Raw genomic sequence first — 23,712 nt, forward strand, 5'->3', positions numbered from 1 at the left:
TTAATTGATTTCATCGTTAACTGATTTCATCGTTAACTGATTTCATCGTTAACTGATTTCATCTTCATTTAACTGATTTCATCGTTAACTGATTTCATCGTTAACTGATTTCATCGTTAACTGATTTCATCTTCATTTAACTGATTTCATCGTTAACTGATTTCATCGTTAACTGATTTCATCTTCATTTAACTGATTTCATCGTTAACTGATTTCATCGTTAATTGATTTCATCGTTAACTGATTTCATTTTCATTCTTCATTTAACTGATTTCATCGTTAACTGATTTCATCGTTAACTGATTTCATCTTCATTTAACTGATTTCATCGTTAACTGATTTCATCGTTAATTGATTTCATCGTTAACTGATTTCATCTTCATTCTTCATTTAACTGATTTCATCGTTAACTGATTTCATCTTCATTTAACTGATTTCATCGTTAACTGATTTCATCGTTAACTGATTTCATCGTTAACTGATTTCATCTTCATTTAACTGATTTCATCGTTAACTGATTTCATCTTTAACTGATTTCATCTTCATTTAACTGATTTCATCGTTAACTGATTTCATCGTTAACTGATTTCATCGTTAACTGATTTCATCGTTAACTGATTTCATCTTCATTTAACTGATTTCATTGTTAACTGATTTCATCGTTAACTGATTTCATCTTCATTTAACTGATTTCATCGTTAACTGATTTCATCGTTAACTGATTTCATCGTTAACTGATTTCATCTTCATTTAACTGATTTCATTTTCATTCTTCATTTAACTGATTTCATCGTTAACTGATTTCATCTTCATTTAACTGATTTCATCGTTAACTGATTTCATCGTTAACTGATTTCATCGTTAACTGATTTCATCGTGAACTGATTTCATCTTCATTTAACTGATTTCATCGTTAACTGATTTCATCTTCATTTAATTGATTTCATCGTTAACTGATTTCATCGTTAACTGATTTCATCTTCATTTAACTGATTTCATCGTTAACTGATTTCATCGTTAACTGATTTCATCTTCATTTAACTGATTTCATCGTTAACTGATTTCATCGTTAATTGATTTCATCGTTAACTGATTTCATTTTCATTCTTCATTTAACTGATTTCATCGTTAACTGATTTCATCGTTAACTGATTTCATCTTCATTTAACTGATTTCATCGTTAACTGATTTCATCGTTAACTGATTTCATCTTCATTTAACTGATTTCATCGTTAACTGATTTCATCGTTAATTGATTTCATCGTTAACTGATTTCATTTTCATTCTTCATTTAACTGATTTCATCGTTAACTGATTTCATCGTTAACTGATTTCATCTTCATTTAACTGATTTCATCGTTAACTGATTTCATCTTCATTTAACTGATTTCATCGTTAACTGATTTCATCGTTAACTGATTTCATCGTTAACTGATTTCATCTTCATTTAACTGATTTCATCTTCATTTAACTGATTTCATTGTTAACTGATTTCATCGTTAACTGATTTCATCTTCATTTAACTGATTTCATCGTTAACTGATTTCATCGTTAACTGATTTCATCGTTAACTGATTTCATCTTCATTTAACTGATTTCATTTTCATTCTTCATTTAACTGATTTCATCGTTAACTGATTTCATCTTCATTTAACTGATTTCATCGTTAACTGATTTCATCGTTAACTGATTTCATCGTTAACTGATTTCATCTTTAACTGATTTCATCGTTAACTGATTTCATCTTCATTTAACTGATTTCATCGTTAACTGATTTCATCTTCATTTAATTGATTTCATCGTTAACTGATTTCATCGTTAACTGATTTCATCGTTAACTGATTTCATCTTCATTTAACTGATTTCATCGTTAACTGATTTCATCGTTAACTGATTTCATCTTCATTTAACTGATTTCATTTTCATTCTTCATTTAACTGATTTCATCGTTAACTGATTTCATCTTCATTTAATTGATTTCATCGTTAACTGATTTCATCGTTAACTGATTTCATCGTTAACTGATTTCATCGTTAACTGATTTCATCTTCATTTAACTGATTTCATCGTTAACTGATTTCATCGTTAACTGATTTCATCTTCATTTAACTGATTTCATCGTTAACTGATTTCATCGTTAACTGATTTCATCTTCATTTAACTGATTTCATCGTTAACTGATTTCATCTTCATTTAACTGATTTCATCGTTAATTGATTTCATCGTTAACTGATTTCATCGTTAACTGATTTCATCGTTAACTGATTTCATCTTCATTTAACTGATTTCATCGTTAATTGATTTCATCGTTAACTGATTTCATCGTTAATTGATTTCATCGTTAACTGATTTCATCGTTAACTGATTTCATCGTTAACTGATTTCATCTTCATTTAATTGATTTCATCGTTAACTGATTTCATCGTTAACTGATTTCATCTTCATTTAACTGATTTCATCGTTAACTGATTTCATCGTTAACTGATTTCATCGTTAACTGATTTCATCTTCATTTAACTGATTTCATCGTTAACTGATTTCATCGTTAACTGATTTCATCTTCATTTAACTGATTTCATCGTTAACTGATTTCATCGTTAATTGATTTCATCGTTAACTGATTTCATTTTCATTCTTCATTTAACTGATTTCATCGTTAACTGATTTCATCGTTAACTGATTTCATCTTCATTTAACTGATTTCATCGTTAACTGATTTCATCGTTAATTGATTTCATCGTTAACTGATTTCATCTTCATTCTTCATTTAACTGATTTCATCGTTAACTGATTTCATCTTCATTTAACTGATTTCATCGTTAACTGATTTCATCGTTAACTGATTTCATCGTTAACTGATTTCATCTTCATTTAACTGATTTCATCGTTAACTGATTTCATCTTTAACTGATTTCATCTTCATTTAACTGATTTCATCGTTAACTGATTTCATCGTTAACTGATTTCATCGTTAACTGATTTCATCGTTAACTGATTTCATCTTCATTTAACTGATTTCATTGTTAACTGATTTCATCGTTAACTGATTTCATCTTCATTTAACTGATTTCATCGTTAACTGATTTCATCGTTAACTGATTTCATCGTTAACTGATTTCATCTTCATTTAACTGATTTCATTTTCATTCTTCATTTAACTGATTTCATCGTTAACTGATTTCATCTTCATTTAACTGATTTCATCGTTAACTGATTTCATCGTTAACTGATTTCATCTTCATTTAACTGATTTCATCGTTAACTGATTTCATCGTTAATTGATTTCATCGTTAACTGATTTCATTTTCATTCTTCATTTAACTGATTTCATCGTTAACTGATTTCATCGTTAACTGATTTCATCTTCATTTAACTGATTTCATCGTTAACTGATTTCATCGTTAACTGATTTCATCTTCATTTAACTGATTTCATCGTTAACTGATTTCATCGTTAATTGATTTCATCGTTAACTGATTTCATTTTCATTCTTCATTTAACTGATTTCATCGTTAACTGATTTCATCGTTAACTGATTTCATCTTCATTTAACGGATTTCATCGTTAACTGATTTCATCGTTAACTGATTTCATCTTCATTTAACTGATTTCATCGTTAACTGATTTCATCGTTAACTGATTTCATCGTTAACTGATTTCATCTTCATTTAACTGATTTCATCTTCATTTAACTGATTTCATTGTTAACTGATTTCATCGTTAACTGATTTCATCTTCATTTAACTGATTTCATCGTTAACTGATTTCATCGTTAACTGATTTCATCGTTAACTGATTTCATCTTCATTTAACTGATTTCATTTTCATTCTTCATTTAACTGATTTCATCGTTAACTGATTTCATCTTCATTTAACTGATTTCATCGTTAACTGATTTCATCGTTAACTGATTTCATCGTTAACTGATTTCATCTTTAACTGATTTCATCGTTAACTGATTTCATCTTCATTTAACTGATTTCATCGTTAACTGATTTCATCTTCATTTAATTGATTTCATCGTTAACTGATTTCATCGTTAACTGATTTCATCGTTAACTGATTTCATCTTCATTTAACTGATTTCATCGTTAACTGATTTCATCTTCATTTAACTGATTTCATCGTTAACTGATTTCATCGTTAATTGATTTCATCGTTAACTGATTTCATTTTCATTCTTCATTTAACTGATTTCATCGTTAACTGATTTCATCGTTAACTGATTTCATCTTCATTTAACTGATTTCATCGTTAACTGATTTCATCGTTAACTGATTTCATCTTCATTTAACTGATTTCATCGTTAACTGATTTCATCGTTAACTGATTTCATCGTTAACTGATTTCATCTTCATTTAACTGATTTCATTGTTAACTGATTTCATCGTTAACTGATTTCATCTTCATTTAACTGATTTCATCGTTAACTGATTTCATCGTTAACTGATTTCATCTTCATTTAACTGATTTCATTTTCATTCTTCATTTAACTGATTTCATCGTTAACTGATTTCATCTTCATTTAACTGATTTCATCGTTAACTGATTTCATCGTTAACTGATTTCATCGTTAACTGATTTCATCTTTAACTGATTTCATCGTTAACTGATTTCATCTTCATTTAACTGATTTCATCGTTAACTGATTTCATCTTCATTTAATTGATTTCATCGTTAACTGATTTCATCGTTAACTGATTTCATCGTTAACTGATTTCATCTTCATTTAACTGATTTCATTTTCATTCTTCATTTAACTGATTTCATCGTTAACTGATTTCATCTTCATTTAACTGATTTCATCGTTAACTGATTTCATCGTTAACTGATTTCATCTTTAACTGATTTCATCGTTAACTGATTTCATCTTCATTTAACTGATTTCATCGTTAACTGATTTCATCTTCATTTAATTGATTTCATCGTTAACTGATTTCATCGTTAACTGATTTCATCTTCATTTAACTGATTTCATCGTTAACTGATTTCATCGTTAACTGATTTCATCTTCATTTAACTGATTTCATCGTTAACTGATTTCATCGTTAATTGATTTCATCGTTAACTGATTTCATTTTCATTCTTCATTTAACTGATTTCATCGTTAACTGATTTCATCGTTAACTGATTTCATCTTCATTTAACTGATTTCATCGTTAACTGATTTCATCGTTAACTGATTTCATCTTCATTTAACTGATTTCATCGTTAACTGATTTCATCGTTAACTGATTTCATCGTTAACTGATTTCATCTTCATTTAACTGATTTCATTGTTAACTGATTTCATCGTTAACTGATTTCATCTTCATTTAACTGATTTCATCGTTAACTGATTTCATCGTTAACTGATTTCATCGTTAACTGATTTCATCTTCATTTAACTGATTTCATTTTCATTCTTCATTTAACTGATTTCATCGTTAACTGATTTCATCTTCATTTAACTGATTTCATCGTTAACTGATTTCATCGTTAACTGATTTCATCGTTAACTGATTTCATCTTTAACTGATTTCATCGTTAACTGATTTCATCTTCATTTAACTGATTTCATCGTTAACTGATTTCATCTTCATTTAATTGATTTCATCGTTAACTGATTTCATCGTTAACTGATTTCATCTTCATTTAACTGATTTCATCGTTAACTGATTTCATCGTTAATTGATTTCATCGTTAACTGATTTCATTTTCATTCTTCATTTAACTGATTTCATCGTTAACTGATTTCATCGTTAACTGATTTCATCTTCATTTAACTGATTTCATCGTTAACTGATTTCATCGTTAATTGATTTCATCGTTAACTGATTTCATCTTCATTCTTCATTTAACTGATTTCATCGTTAACTGATTTCATCTTCATTTAACTGATTTCATCGTTAACTGATTTCATCGTTAACTGATTTCATCGTTAACTGATTTCATCTTCATTTAACTGATTTCATCGTTAACTGATTTCATCTTCATTCTTCATTTAACTGATTTCATCTTTAACTGATTTCATCGTTAACTGATTTCATCTTCATTTAACTGATTTCATCGTTAATTGATTTCATCGTTAACTGATTTCATCGTTAACTGATTTCATCGTTAACTGATTTCATCTTCATTTAACTGATTTCATCGTTAATTGATTTCATCGTTAACTGATTTCATCGTTAATTGATTTCATCGTTAACTGATTTCATCGTTAACTGATTTCATCGTTAACTGATTTCATCTTCATTTAATTGATTTCATCGTTAACTGATTTCATCGTTAACTGATTTCATCGTTAACTGATTTCATCTTCATTTAACTGATTTCATCGTTAACTGATTTCATCGTTAACTGATTTCATCGTTAACTGATTTCATCTTCATTTAACTGATTTCATCGTTAACTGATTTCATCGTTAACTGATTTCATCTTCATTTAACTGATTTCATCGTTAACTGATTTCATCGTTAATTGATTTCATCGTTAACTGATTTCATTTTCATTCTTCATTTAACTGATTTCATCGTTAACTGATTTCATCGTTAACTGATTTCATCTTCATTTAACTGATTTCATCGTTAACTGATTTCATCGTTAATTGATTTCATCGTTAACTGATTTCATCTTCATTCTTCATTTAACTGATTTCATCGTTAACTGATTTCATCTTCATTTAACTGATTTCATCGTTAACTGATTTCATCGTTAACTGATTTCATCGTTAACTGATTTCATCTTCATTTAACTGATTTCATCGTTAACTGATTTCATCTTCATTCTTCATTTAACTGATTTCATCTTTAACTGATTTCATCGTTAACTGATTTCATCTTCATTTAACTGATTTCATCGTTAATTGATTTCATCGTTAACTGATTTCATCGTTAACTGATTTCATCTTCATTTAACTGATTTCATCGTTAACTGATTTCATCGTTAACTGATTTCATCTTTAACTGATTTCATCTTCATTTAACTGATTTCATCGTTAACTGATTTCATCGTTAACTGATTTCATCGTTAACTGATTTCATCGTTAACTGATTTCATCTTCATTTAACTGATTTCATTGTTAACTGATTTCATCGTTAACTGATTTCATCTTCATTTAACTGATTTCATCGTTAACTGATTTCATCGTTAACTGATTTCATCGTTAACTGATTTCATCTTCATTTAACTGATTTCATTTTCATTCTTCATTTAACTGATTTCATCGTTAACTGATTTCATCTTCATTTAACTGATTTCATCGTTAACTGATTTCATCGTTAACTGATTTCATCGTTAACTGATTTCATCTTTAACTGATTTCATCGTTAACTGATTTCATCTTCATTTAACTGATTTCATCGTTAACTGATTTCATCTTCATTTAATTGATTTCATCGTTAACTGATTTCATCGTTAACTGATTTCATCGTTAACTGATTTCATCTTCATTTAACTGATTTCATCGTTAACTGATTTCATCGTTAACTGATTTCATCTTCATTTAACTGATTTCATCGTTAACTGATTTCATCGTTAATTGATTTCATCGTTAACTGATTTCATTTTCATTCTTCATTTAACTGATTTCATCGTTAACTGATTTCATCGTTAACTGATTTCATCTTCATTTAACTGATTTCATCGTTAACTGATTTCATCGTTAACTGATTTCATCTTCATTTAACTGATTTCATCGTTAACTGATTTCATCGTTAACTGATTTCATCGTTAACTGATTTCATCTTCATTTAACTGATTTCATTGTTAACTGATTTCATCGTTAACTGATTTCATCTTCATTTAACTGATTTCATCGTTAACTGATTTCATCGTTAACTGATTTCATCGTTAACTGATTTCATCTTCATTTAACTGATTTCATTTTCATTCTTCATTTAACTGATTTCATCGTTAACTGATTTCATCTTCATTTAACTGATTTCATCGTTAACTGATTTCATCGTTAACTGATTTCATCGTTAACTGATTTCATCTTTAACTGATTTCATCGTTAACTGATTTCATCTTCATTTAACTGATTTCATCGTTAACTGATTTCATCTTCATTTAATTGATTTCATCGTTAACTGATTTCATCGTTAACTGATTTCATCGTTAACTGATTTCATCTTCATTTAACTGATTTCATTTTCATTCTTCATTTAACTGATTTCATCGTTAACTGATTTCATCTTCATTTAACTGATTTCATCGTTAACTGATTTCATCGTTAACTGATTTCATCGTTAACTGATTTCATCTTTAACTGATTTCATCGTTAACTGATTTCATCTTCATTTAACTGATTTCATCGTTAACTGATTTCATCTTCATTTAATTGATTTCATCGTTAACTGATTTCATCGTTAACTGATTTCATCGTTAACTGATTTCATCTTCATTTAACTGATTTCATCGTTAACTGATTTCATCGTTAACTGATTTCATCTTCATTTAACTGATTTCATCGTTAACTGATTTCATCGTTAATTGATTTCATCGTTAATTGATTTCATCGTTAACTGATTTCATTTTCATTCTTCATTTAACTGATTTCATCGTTAACTGATTTCATCGTTAACTGATTTCATCTTCATTTAACTGATTTCATCTTCATTTAACTGATTTCATCGTTAACTGATTTCATCGTTAATTGATTTCATCGTTAACTGATTTCATTTTCATTCTTCATTTAACTGATTTCATCGTTAACTGATTTCATCGTTAACTGATTTCATCTTCATTTAACTGATTTCATCGTTAACTGATTTCATCGTTAACTGATTTCATCTTCATTTAACTGATTTCATTTTCATTCTTCATTTAACTGATTTCATCGTTAACTGATTTCATCTTCATTTAATTGATTTCATCGTTAACTGATTTCATCGTTAACTGATTTCATCGTTAACTGATTTCATCTTCATTTAACTGATTTCATCGTTAACTGATTTCATCGTTAACTGATTTCATCGTTAACTGATTTCATCTTCATTTAACTGATTTCATCGTTAACTGATTTCATCTTCATTTAACTGATTTCATCGTTAACTGATTTCATCGTTAATTGATTTCATCGTTAACTGATTTCATTTTCATTCTTCATTTAACTGATTTCATCGTTAACTGATTTCATCGTTAACTGATTTCATCTTCATTTAACTGATTTCATCGTTAATTGATTTCATCGTTAACTGATTTCATCGTTAATTGATTTCATCGTTAACTGATTTCATCTTCATTTAACTGATTTCATCGTTAACTGATTTCATCTTCATTCTTCATTTAACTGATTTCATCTTTAACTGATTTCATCGTTAACTGATTTCATCTTCATTTAACTGATTTCATCGTTAATTGATTTCATCGTTAACTGATTTCATCGTTAACTGATTTCATCTTCATTTAACTGATTTCATCGTTAACTGATTTCATCGTTAACTGATTTCATCTTTAACTGATTTCATCTTCATTTAACTGATTTCATCGTTAACTGATTTCATCGTTAACTGATTTCATCTTCATTTAACTGATTTCATCTTCATTTAACTGATTTCATCGTTAACTGATTTCATCGTTAACTGATTTCATCTTCATTTAATTGATTTCATCGTTAACTGATTTCATCGTTAACTGATTTCATCGTTAACTGATTTCATCTTCATTTAACTGATTTCATCGTTAACTGATTTCATCGTTAACTGATTTCATCGTTAACTGATTTCATCTTCATTTAACTGATTTCATCGTTAACTGATTTCATCGTTAACTGATTTCATCTTCATTTAACTGATTTCATCGTTAACTGATTTCATCGTTAATTGATTTCATCGTTAACTGATTTCATTTTCATTCTTCATTTAACTGATTTCATCGTTAACTGATTTCATCGTTAACTGATTTCATCTTCATTTAACTGATTTCATCGTTAACTGATTTCATCGTTAATTGATTTCATCGTTAACTGATTTCATCTTCATTTAACTGATTTCATCGTTAATTGATTTCATCGTTAACTGATTTCATCGTTAACTGATTTCATCGTTAACTGATTTCATCTTCATTCTTCATTTAACTGATTTCATCTTTAACTGATTTCATCGTTAACTGATTTCATCTTCATTTAACTGATTTCATCGTTAATTGATTTCATCGTTAACTGATTTCATCGTTAATTGATTTCATCGTTAACTGATTTCATCTTCATTTAACTGATTTCATCGTTAACTGATTTCATCTTCATTCTTCATTTAACTGATTTCATCTTTAACTGATTTCATCGTTAACTGATTTCATCTTCATTTAACTGATTTCATCGTTAATTGATTTCATCGTTAACTGATTTCATCGTTAACTGATTTCATCTTCATTTAACTGATTTCATCGTTAACTGATTTCATCGTTAACTGATTTCATCTTTAACTGATTTCATCTTCATTTAACTGATTTCATCGTTAACTGATTTCATCGTTAACTGATTTCATCGTTAACTGATTTCATCTTCATTTAACTGATTTCATCGTTAACTGATTTCATCGTTAACTGATTTCATCTTCATTTAATTGATTTCATCGTTAACTGATTTCATCGTTAACTGATTTCATCGTTAACTGATTTCATCTTCATTTAACTGATTTCATCGTTAACTGATTTCATCGTTAACTGATTTCATCGTTAACTGATTTCATCTTCATTTAACTGATTTCATCGTTAACTGATTTCATCGTTAACTGATTTCATCTTCATTTAACTGATTTCATCGTTAACTGATTTCATCGTTAACTGATTTCATCGTTAATTGATTTCATCGTTAACTGATTTCATTTTCATTCTTCATTTAACTGATTTCATCGTTAACTGATTTCATCGTTAACTGATTTCATCTTCATTTAACTGATTTCATCGTTAACTGATTTCATCTTCATTTAACTGATTTCATCGTTAACTGATTTCATCTTCATTTAACTGATTTCATCGTTAACTGATTTCATCGTTAACTGATTTCATCGTTAACTGATTTCATCTTCATTTAACTGATTTCATCGTTAACTGATTTCATCTTCATTCTTCATTTAACTGATTTCATCTTTAACTGATTTCATCGTTAACTGATTTCATCTTCATTTAACTGATTTCATCGTTAATTGATTTCATCGTTAACTGATTTCATCGTTAACTGATTTCATCTTCATTTAACTGATTTCATCGTTAACTGATTTCATCGTTAACTGATTTCATCTTTAACTGATTTCATCTTCATTTAACTGATTTCATCGTTAACTGATTTCATCGTTAACTGATTTCATCGTTAACTGATTTCATCGTTAACTGATTTCATCTTCATTTAACTGATTTCATTGTTAACTGATTTCATCGTTAACTGATTTCATCTTCATTTAACTGATTTCATCGTTAACTGATTTCATCGTTAACTGATTTCATCGTTAACTGATTTCATCTTCATTTAACTGATTTCATTTTCATTCTTCATTTAACTGATTTCATCGTTAACTGATTTCATCTTCATTTAACTGATTTCATCGTTAACTGATTTCATCGTTAACTGATTTCATCTTCATTTAACTGATTTCATCGTTAACTGATTTCATCGTTAACTGATTTCATCGTTAACTGATTTCATCTTCATTTAACTGATTTCATCTTCATTTAACTGATTTCATCGTTAACTGATTTCATCGTTAACTGATTTCATCTTCATTTAATTGATTTCATCGTTAACTGATTTCATCGTTAACTGATTTCATCGTTAACTGATTTCATCTTCATTTAACTTATTTCATCGTTAACTGATTTCATCGTTAACTGATTTCATCTTCATTTAACTGATTTCATCGTTAACTGATTTCATCGTTAACTGATTTCATCTTCATTTAACTGATTTCATCGTTAACTGATTTCATCGTTAATTGATTTCATCGTTAACTGATTTCATTTTCATTCTTCATTTAACTGATTTCATCGTTAACTGATTTCATCGTTAACTGATTTCATCTTCATTTAACTGATTTCATCGTTAACTGATTTCATCGTTAATTGATTTCATCGTTAACTGATTTCATCTTCATTCTTCATTTAACTGATTTCATCGTTAACTGATTTCATCTTCATTTAACTGATTTCATCGTTAACTGATTTCATCGTTAACTGATTTCATCGTTAACTGATTTCATCTTCATTCTTCATTTAACTGATTTCATCTTTAACTGATTTCATCGTTAACTGATTTCATCTTCATTTAACTGATTTCATCGTTAATTGATTTCATCGTTAACTGATTTCATCGTTAACTGATTTCATCTTCATTTAACTGATTTCATCGTTAACTGATTTCATCGTTAACTGATTTCATCTTTAACTGATTTCATCTTCATTTAACTGATTTCATCGTTAACTGATTTCATCGTTAACTGATTTCATCGTTAACTGATTTCATCTTCATTTAACTGATTTCATTGTTAACTGATTTCATCGTTAACTGATTTCATCTTCATTTAACTGATTTCATCGTTAACTGATTTCATCGTTAACTGATTTCATCGTTAACTGATTTCATCTTCATTTAACTGATTTCATCGTTAACTGATTTCATCGTTAACTGATTTCATCGTTAACTGATTTCATCTTCATTTAACTGATTTCATTTTCATTCTTCATTTAACTGATTTCATCGTTAACTGATTTCATCTTCATTTAACTGATTTCATCGTTAACTGATTTCATCGTTAACTGATTTCATCGTTAACTGATTTCATCTTTAACTGATTTCATCGTTAACTGATTTCATCTTCATTTAACTGATTTCATCGTTAACTGATTTCATCTTCATTTAATTGATTTCATCGTTAACTGATTTCATCGTTAACTGATTTCATCGTTAACTGATTTCATCTTCATTTAACTGATTTCATCGTTAACTGATTTCATCGTTAACTGATTTCATCTTCATTTAACTGATTTCATCTTCATTTAACTGATTTCATCGTTAACTGATTTCATCTTCATTTAACTGATTTCATCGTTAACTGATTTCATCGTTAACTGATTTCATCGTTAACTGATTTCATCTTCATTTAACTGATTTCATCGTTAACTGATTTCATCGTTAACTGATTTCATCGTTAACTGATTTCATCTTCATTTAACTGATTTCATCGTTAACTGATTTCATCGTTAACTGATTTCATCTTCATTTAACTGATTTCATCGTTAACTGATTTCATCGTTAATTGATTTCATCGTTAACTGATTTCATTTTCATTCTTCATTTAACTGATTTCATCGTTAACTGATTTCATCGTTAACTGATTTCATCTTCATTTAACTGATTTCATCGTTAATTGATTTCATCGTTAACTGATTTCATCGTTAATTGATTTCATCGTTAACTGATTTCATCTTCATTTAACTGATTTCATCGTTAACTGATTTCATCTTCATTCTTCATTTAACTGATTTCATCTTTAACTGATTTCATCGTTAACTGATTTCATCTTCATTTAACTGATTTCATCGTTAATTGATTTCATCGTTAACTGATTTCATCGTTAACTGATTTCATCTTCATTTAACTGATTTCATCGTTAACTGATTTCATCGTTAACTGATTTCATCTTTAACTGATTTCATCTTCATTTAACTGATTTCATCGTTAACTGATTTCATCGTTAACTGATTTCATCTTCATTTAACTGATTTCATCTTCATTTAACTGATTTCATCGTTAACTGATTTCATCGTTAACTGATTTCATCTTCATTTAATTGATTTCATCGTTAACTGATTTCATCGTTAACTGATTTCATCGTTAACTGATTTCATCTTCATTTAACTGATTTCATCGTTAACTGATTTCATCGTTAACTGATTTCATCGTTAACTGATTTCATCTTCATTTAACTGATTTCATCGTTAACTGATTTCATCGTTAACTGATTTCATCTTCATTCTTCATTTAACTGATTTCATCTTTAACTGATTTCATCGTTAACTGATTTCATCTTCATTTAACTGATTTCATCGTTAATTGATTTCATCGTTAACTGATTTCATCGTTAACTGATTTCATCTTCATTTAACTCATTTCATCGTTAACTGATTTCATCGTTAACTGATTTCATCTTTAACTGATTTCATCTTCATTTAACTGATTTCATCGTTAACTGATTTCATCGTTAACTGATTTCATCGTTAACTGATTTCATCTTCATTTAACTGATTTCATTGTTAACTGATTTCATCGTTAACTGATTTCATCGTTAACTGATTTCATCTTCATTTAACTGATTTCATTGTTAACTGATTTCATCGTTAACTGATTTCATCTTCATTTAACTGATTTCATCGTTAACTGATTTCATCGTTAACTGATTTCATCGTTAACTGATTTCATCTTCATTTAACTGATTTCATTTTCATTCTTCATTTAACTGATTTCATCGTTAACTGATTTCATCTTCATTTAACTGATTTCATCGTTAACTGATTTCATCGTTAACTGATTTCATCGTTAACTGATTTCATCTTTAACTGATTTCATCGTTAACTGATTTCATCTTCATTTAACTGATTTCATCGTTAACTGATTTCATCTTCATTTAATTGATTTCATCGTTAACTGATTTCATCGTTAATTGATTTCATCGTTAACTGATTTCATTTTCATTCTTGATTTAACTGATTTCATCGTTAACTGATTTCATCTTCATTTCACTGATTTCATCGTTAACTGATTTCATCGTTAACTGATTTCATCTTCATTTAACTGATTTCATCGTTAACTGATTTCATCGTTAATTGATTTCATCGTTAACTGATTTCATTTTCATTCTTCATTTAACTGATTTCATCGTTAACTGATTTCATCGTTAACTGATTTCATCTTCATTTAACTGATTTCATCGTTAACTGATTTCATCGTTAACTGATTTCATCTTCATTTAACTGATTTCATCGTTAACTGATTTCATCGTTAACTGATTTCATCGTTAACTGATTTCATCTTCATTTAACTGATTTCATTGTTAACTGATTTCATCGTTAACTGATTTCATCTTCATTTAACTGATTTCATCGTTAACTGATTTCATCGTTAACTGATTTCATCGTTAACTGATTTCATCTTCATTTAACTGATTTCATTTTCATTCTTCATTTAACTGATTTCATCGTTAACTGATTTCATCTTCATTTAACTGATTTCATCGTTAACTGATTTCATCGTTAACTGATTTCATCGTTAACTGATTTCATCTTTAACTGATTTCATCGTTAACTGATTTCATCGTTAACTGATTTCATCTTCATTTAACTGATTTCATTGTTAACTGATTTCATCGTTAACTGATTTCATCTTCATTTAATTGATTTCATCGTTAACTGATTTCATCTTCATTTAATTGATTTCATCGTTAACTGATTTCATCGTTAACTGATTTCATCGTTAACTGATTTCATCTTCATTTAACTGATTTCATCGTTAACTGATTTCATCGTTAACTGATTTCATCTTCATTTAACTGATTTCATCGTTAACTGATTTCATCGTTAACTGATTTCATCTTCATTTAACTGATTTCATCGTTAACTGATTTCATCGTTAACTGATTTCATCGTTAACTGATTTCATCGTTAACTGATTTCATCTTCATTTAACTGATTTCATTGTTAACTGATTTCATCGTTAACTGATTTCATCGTTAACTGATTTCATCGTTAACTGATTTCATCGTTAACTGATTTCATCTTTAACTGATTTCATCGTTAACTGATTTCATCGTTAACTGATTTCATCTTCATTTAACTGATTTCATTGTTAACTGATTTCATCGTTAACTGATTTCATCTTCATTTAATTGATTTCATCGTTAACTGATTTCATCTTCATTTAATTGATTTCATCGTTAACTGATTTCATCGTTAACTGATTTCATCGTTAACTGATTTCATCTTCATTTAACTGATTTCATCGTTAACTGATTTCATCGTTAACTGATTTCATCTTCATTTAACTGATTTCATCGTTAACTGATTTCATCGTTAACTGATTTCATCTTCATTTAACTGATTTCATCGTTAACTGATTTCATCGTTAACTGATTTCATCGTTAACTGATTTCATCGTTAACTGATTTCATCTTCATTTAACTGATTTCATTGTTAACTGATTTCATCGTTAACTGATTTCATCTTCATTTAACTGATTTCATCGTTAACTGATTTCATCGTTAACTGATTTCATCGTTAACTGATTTCATCTTCATTTAACTGATTTCATTTTCATTCTTCATTTAACTGATTTCATCGTTAACTGATTTCATCTTCATTTAACTGATTTCATCGTTAACTGATTTCATCGTTAACTGATTTCATCGTTAACTGATTTCATCTTTAACTGATTTCATCGTTAACTGATTTCATCTTCATTTAACTGATTTCATCGTTAACTGATTTCATCTTCATTTAATTGATTTCATCGTTAACTGATTTCATCGTTAACTGATTTCATCGTTAACTGATTTCATCTTCATTTAACTGATTTCATCGTTAACTGATTTCATCGTTAACTGATTTCATCTTCATTTAACTGATTTCATTTTCATTCTTCATTTAACTGATTTCATCGTTAACTGATTTCATCTTCATTTAATTGATTTCATCGTTAACTGATTTCATCGTTAACTGATTTCATCGTTAACTGATTTCATCGTTAACTGATTTCATCTTCATTTAACTGATTTCATCGTTAACTGATTTCATCGTTAACTGATTTCATCGTTAACTGATTTCATCTTCATTTAACTGATTTCATCGTTAACTGATTTCATCGTTAACTGATTTCATCTTCATTTAACTGATTTCATCGTTAACTGATTTCATCGTTAATTGATTTCATCGTTAACTGATTTCATTTTCATTCTTCATTTAACTGATTTCATCGTTAACTGATTTCATCGTTAACTGATTTCATCTTCATTTAACTGATTTCATCGTTAATTGATTTCATCGTTAACTGATTTCATCTTCATTTAACTGATTTCATCGTTAACTGATTTCATCTTCATTCTTCATTTAACTGATTTCATCTTTAACTGATTTCATCGTTAACTGATTTCATCTTCATTTAACTGATTTCATCGTTAATTGATTTCATCGTTAACTGATTTCATCGTTAACTGATTTCATCTTCATTTAACTGATTTCATCGTTAACTGATTTCATCGTTAACTGATTTCATCTTTAACTGATTTCATCTTCATTTAACTGATTTCATCGTTAACTGATTTCATCGTTAACTGATTTCATCTTCATTTAACTGATTTCATCTTCATTTAACTGATTTCATCGTTAACTGATTTCATCGTTAACTGATTTCATCTTCATTTAATTGATTTCATCGTTAACTGATTTCATCGTTAACTGATTTCATCGTTAACTGATTTCATCTTCATTTAACTGATTTCATCGTTAACTGATTTCATCGTTAACTGATTTCATCGTTAACTGATTTCATCTTCATTTAACTGATTTCATCGTTAACTGATTTCATCGTTAACTGATTTCATCTTCATTTAACTGATTTCATCGTTAACTGATTTCATCGTTAATTGATTTCATCGTTAACTGATTTCATTTTCATTCTTCATTTAACTGATTTCATCGTTAACTGATTTCATCGTTAACTGATTTCATCTTCATTTAACTGATTTCATCGTTAACTGATTTCATCGTTAATTGATTTCATCGTTAACTGATTTCATCTTCATTTAACTGATTTCATCGTTAATTGATTTCATCGTTAACTGATTTCATCGTTAACTGATTTCATCGTTAACTGATTTCATCTTCATTCTTCATTTAACTGATTTCATCTTTAACTGATTTCATCGTTAACTGATTTCATCTTCATTTAACTGATTTCATCGTTAATTGATTTCATCGTTAACTGATTTCATCGTTAATTGATTTCATCGTTAACTGATTTCATCTTCATTTAACTGATTTCATCGTTAACTGATTTCATCTTCATTCTTCATTTAACTGATTTCATCTTTAACTGATTTCATCGTTAACTGATTTCATCTTCATTTAACTGATTTCATCGTTAATTGATTTCATCGTTAACTGATTTCATCGTTAACTGATTTCATCTTCATTTAACTGATTTCATCGTTAACTGATTTCATCGTTAACTGATTTCATCTTTAACTGATTTCATCTTCATTTAACTGATTTCATCGTTAACTGATTTCATCGTTAACTGATTTCATCGTTAACTGATTTCATCTTCATTTAACTGATTTCATCTTCATTTAACTGATTTCATCGTTAACTGATTTCATCGTTAACTGATTTCATCTTCATTTAATTGATTTCATCGTTAACTGATTTCATCGTTAACTGATTTCATCGTTAACTGATTTCATCTTCATTTAACTGATTTCATCGTTAACTGATTTCATCGTTAACTGATTTCATCGTTAACTGATTTCATCTTCATTTAACTGATTTCATCGTTAACTGATTTCATCGTTAACTGATTTCATCTTCATTTAACTGATTTCATCGTTAATTGATTTCATCGTTAACTGATTTCATTTTCATTCTTCATTTAACTGATTTCATCGTTAACTGATTTCATCGTTAACTGATTTCATCTTCATTTAACTGATTTCATCGTTAACTGATTTCATCGTTAATTGATTTCATCGTTAACTGATTTCATCTTCATTCTTCATTTAACTGATTTCATCGTTAACTGATTTCATCTTCATTTAACTGATTTCATCGTTAACTGATTTCATCGTTAACTGATTTCATCGTTAACTGATTTCATCTTCATTTAACTGATTTCATCGTTAACTGATTTCATCTTCATTCTTCATTTAACTGATTTCATCTTTAACTGATTTCATCGTTAACTGATTTCATCTTCATTTAACTGATTTCATCGTTAATTGATTTCATCGTTAACTGATTTCATCGTTAACTGATTTCATCTTCATTTAACTGATTTCATCGTTAACTGATTTCATCGTTAACTGATTTCATCTTTAACTGATTTCATCTTCATTTAACTGATTTCATCGTTAACTGATTTCATCGTTAACTGATTTCATCGTTAACTGATTTCATCGTTAACTGATTTCATCTTCATTTAACTGATTTCATTGTTAACTGATTTCATCGTTAACTGATTTCATCTTCATTTAACTGATTTCATCGTTAACTGATTTCATCGTTAACTGATTTCATCGTTAACTGATTTCATCTTCATTTAACTGATTTCATTTTCATTCTTCATTTAACTGATTTCATCGTTAACTGATTTCATCTTCATTTAACTGATTTCATCTTCATTTAACTGATTTCATCGTTAACTGATTTCATCTTCATTTAACTGATTTCATCGTTAACTGATTTCATCGTTAACTGATTTCATCGTTAACTGATTTCATCTTCATTTAACTGATTTCATCTTCATTTAACTGATTTCATCGTTAACTGATTTCATCGTTAACTGATTTCATCTTCATTTAATTGATTTCATCGTTAACTGATTTCATCGTTAACTGATTTCATCGTTAACTGATTTCATCTTCATTTAACTGATTTCATCGTTAACTGATTTCATCGTTAACTGATTTCATCGTTAACTGATTTCATCTTCATTTAACTGATTTCATCGTTAACTGATTTCATCGTTAACTGATTTCATCGTTAACTGATTTCATCTTCATTTAACTGATTTCATCGTTAACTGATTTCATCGTTAATTGATTTCATCGTTAACTGATTTCATTTTCATTCTTCATTTAACTGATTTCATCGTTAACTGATTTCATCGTTAACTGATTTCATCTTCATTTAACTGATTTCATCGTTAACTGATTTCATCGTTAATTGATTTCATCGTTAACTGATTTCATCTTCATTCTTCATTTAACTGATTTCATCGTTAACTGATTTCATCTTCATTTAACTGATTTCATCGTTAACTGATTTCATCGTTAACTGATTTCATCGTTAACTGATTTCATCTTCATTTAACTGATTTCATCGTTAACTGATTTCATCTTCATTCTTCATTTAACTGATTTCATCTTTAACTGATTTCATCGTTAACTGATTTCATCTTCATTTAACTGATTTCATCGTTAATTGATTTCATCGTTAACTGATTTCATCGTTAACTGATTTCATCTTCATTTAACTGATTTCATCGTTAACTGATTTCATCGTTAACTGATTTCATCGTTAACTGATTTCATCGTTAACTGATTTCATCGTTAACTGATTTCATCGTTAACTGATTTCATCTTCATTTAACTGATTTCATTGTTAACTGATTTCATCGTTAACTGATTTCATCTTCATTTAACTGATTTCATCGTTAACTGATTTCATCGTTAACTGATTTCATCGTTAACTGATTTCATCTTCATTTAACTGATTTCATTTTCATTCTTCATTTAACTGATTTCATCGTTAACTGATTTCATCTTCATTTAACTGATTTCATCGTTAACTGATTTCATCGTTAACTGATTTCATCGTTAACTGATTTCATCTTTAACTGATTTCATCGTTAACTGATTTCATCTTCATTTAACTGATTTCATCGTTAACTGATTTCATCTTCATTTAATTGATTTCATCGTTAACTGATTTCATCGTTAACTGATTTCATCTTCATTTAACTGATTTCATCGTTAACTGATTTCATCGTTAACTGATTTCATCTTCATTTAACTGATTTCATCGTTAACTGATTTCATCGTTAACTGATTTCATCGTTAACTGATTTCATCGTTAACTGATTTCATCTTCATTTAACTGATTTCATTGTTAACTGATTTCATCGTTAACTGATTTCATCTTCATTTAACTGATTTCATCGTTAACTGATTTCATCGTTAACTGATTTCATCTTCATTTAACTGATTTCATTTTCATTCTTCATTTAACTGATTTCATCGTTAACGGATTTCATCTTCATTTAACTGATTTCATCGTTAACTGATTTCATCGTTAACTGATTTCATCGTTAACTGATTTCATCTTTAACTGATTTCATCGTTAACTGATTTCATCGTTAACTGATTTCATCTTCATTTAACTGATTTCATTGTTAACTGATTTCATCGTTAATTGATTTCATCGTTAACTGATTTCATCTTCATTTAACTGATTTCATCGTTAACTGATTTCATCGTTAACTGATTTCATCGTTAACTGATTTCATCGTTAACTGATTTCATCTTCATTTAACTGATTTCATTGTTAACTGATTTCATCGTTAAGTGATTTCATCTTCATTTAATTGATTTCATCGTTAACTGATTTCATCTTCATTTAATTGATTTCATCGTTAACTGATTTCATCGTTAACTGATTTCATCGTTAACTGATTTCATCTTCATTTAACTGATTTCATCGTTAACTGATTTCATCGTTAACTGATTTCATCTTCATTTAACTGATTTCATCGTTAACTGATTTCATCGTTAACTGATTTCATCTTCATTTAACTGATTTCATCGTTAACTGATTTCATCGTTAACTGATTTCATCGTTAACTGATTTCATCTTCATTTAACTGATTTCATTGTTAACTGATTTCATCGTTAACTGATTTCATCTTCATTTAACTGATTTCATCGTTAACTGATTTCATCGTTAACTGATTTCATCGTTAACTGATTTCATCTTCATTTAACTGATTTCATTTTCATTCTTCATTTAACTGATTTCATCGTTAACTGATTTCATCTTCATTTAACTGATTTCATCGTTAACTGATTTCATCGTTAACTGATTTCATCGTTAACTGATTTCATCTTTAACTGATTTCATCGTTAACTGATTTCATCTTCATTTAACTGATTTCATCGTTAACTGATTTCATCTTCATTTAATTGATTTCATCGTTAACTGATTTCATCGTTAACTGATTTCATCGTTAACTGATTTCATCTTCATTTAACTGATTTCATCGTTAACTGATTTCATCGTTAACTGATTTCATCTTCATTTAACTGATTTCATTTTCATTCTTCATTTAACTGATTTCATCGTTAACTGATTTCATCTTCATTTAATTGATTTCATCGTTAACTGATTTCATCGTTAACTGATTTCATCGTTAACTGATTTCATCTTCATTTAACTGATTTCATCGTTAACTGATTTCATCGTTAACTGATTTCATCGTTAACTGATTTCATCGTTAACTGATTTCATCTTCATTTAACTGATTTCATCGTTAACTGATTTCATCGTTAACTGATTTCATCTTCATTTAACTGATTTCATCGTTAACTGATTTCATCGTTAATTGATTTCATCGTTAACTGATTTCATTTTCATTCTTCATTTAACTGATTTCATCGTTAACTGATTTCATCGTTAACTGATTTCATCTTCATTTAACTGATTTCATCGTTAATTGATTTCATCGTTAACTGATTTCATCGTTAATTGATTTCATCGTTAACTGATTTCATCTTCATTTAACTGATTTCATCGTTAACTGATTTCATCTTCATTCTTCATTTAACTGATTTCATCTTTAACTGATTTCATCGTTAACTGATTTCATCTTCATTTAACTGATTTCATCGTTAATTGATTTCATCGTTAACTGATTTCATCGTTAACTGATTTCATCTTCATTTAACTGATTTCATCGTTAACTGATTTCATCGTTAACTGATTTCATCTTTAACTGATTTCATCTTCATTTAACTGATTTCATCGTTAACTGATTTCATCGTTAACTGATTTCATCGTTAACTGATTTCATCTTCATTTAACTGATTTCATCTTCATTTAACTGATTTCATCGTTAACTGATTTCATCGTTAACTGATTTCATCTTCATTTAACTGATTTCATCGTTAACTGATTTCATCGTTAACTGATTTCATCGTTAACTGATTTCATCTTCATTTAACTGATTTCATCGTTAACTGATTTCATCGTTAACTGATTTCATCTTCATTTAACTGATTTCATCGTTAACTGATTTCATCGTTAATTGATTTCATCGTTAACTGATTTCATTTTCATTCTTCATTTAACTGATTTCATCGTTAACTGATTTCATCGTTAACTGATTTCATCTTCATTTAACTGATTTCATCGTTAACTGATTTCATCGTTAACTGATTTCATCGTTAACTGATTTCATCGTTAACTGATTTCATCTTTAACTGATTTCATCGTTAACTGATTTCATCTTCATTTAACTGATTTCATCGTTAACTGATTTCATCTTCATTTAATTGATTTCATCGTTAACTGATTTCATCGTTAACTGATTTCATCGTTAACTGATTTCATCTTCATTTAACTGATTTCATCGTTAACTGATTTCATCGTTAACTGATTTCATCTTCATTTAACTGATTTCATTTTCATTCTTCATTTAACTGATTTCATCGTTAACTGATTTCATCTTCATTTAATTGATTTCATCGTTAACTGATTTCATCGTTAACTGATTTCATCTTCATTTAACTGATTTCATCGTTAACTGATTTCATCGTTAACTGATTTCATCTTCATTTAACTGATTTCATCGTTAACTGATTTCATCGTTAATTGATTTCATCGTTAACTGATTTCATTTTCATTCTTCATTTAACTGATTTCATCGTTAACTGATTTCATCGTTAACTGATTTCATCTTTAACTGATTTCATCGTTAAC

The sequence above is a fragment of the Semicossyphus pulcher genome, unplaced genomic scaffold (assembly GCF_022749685.1).
Source record: "Semicossyphus pulcher isolate SPU_LCO1_2020_fin unplaced genomic scaffold, fSemPul1.0.p SCAF_2, whole genome shotgun sequence".
NCBI classification, from domain to species: domain Eukaryota; kingdom Metazoa; phylum Chordata; class Actinopteri; order Labriformes; family Labridae; genus Semicossyphus; species Semicossyphus pulcher.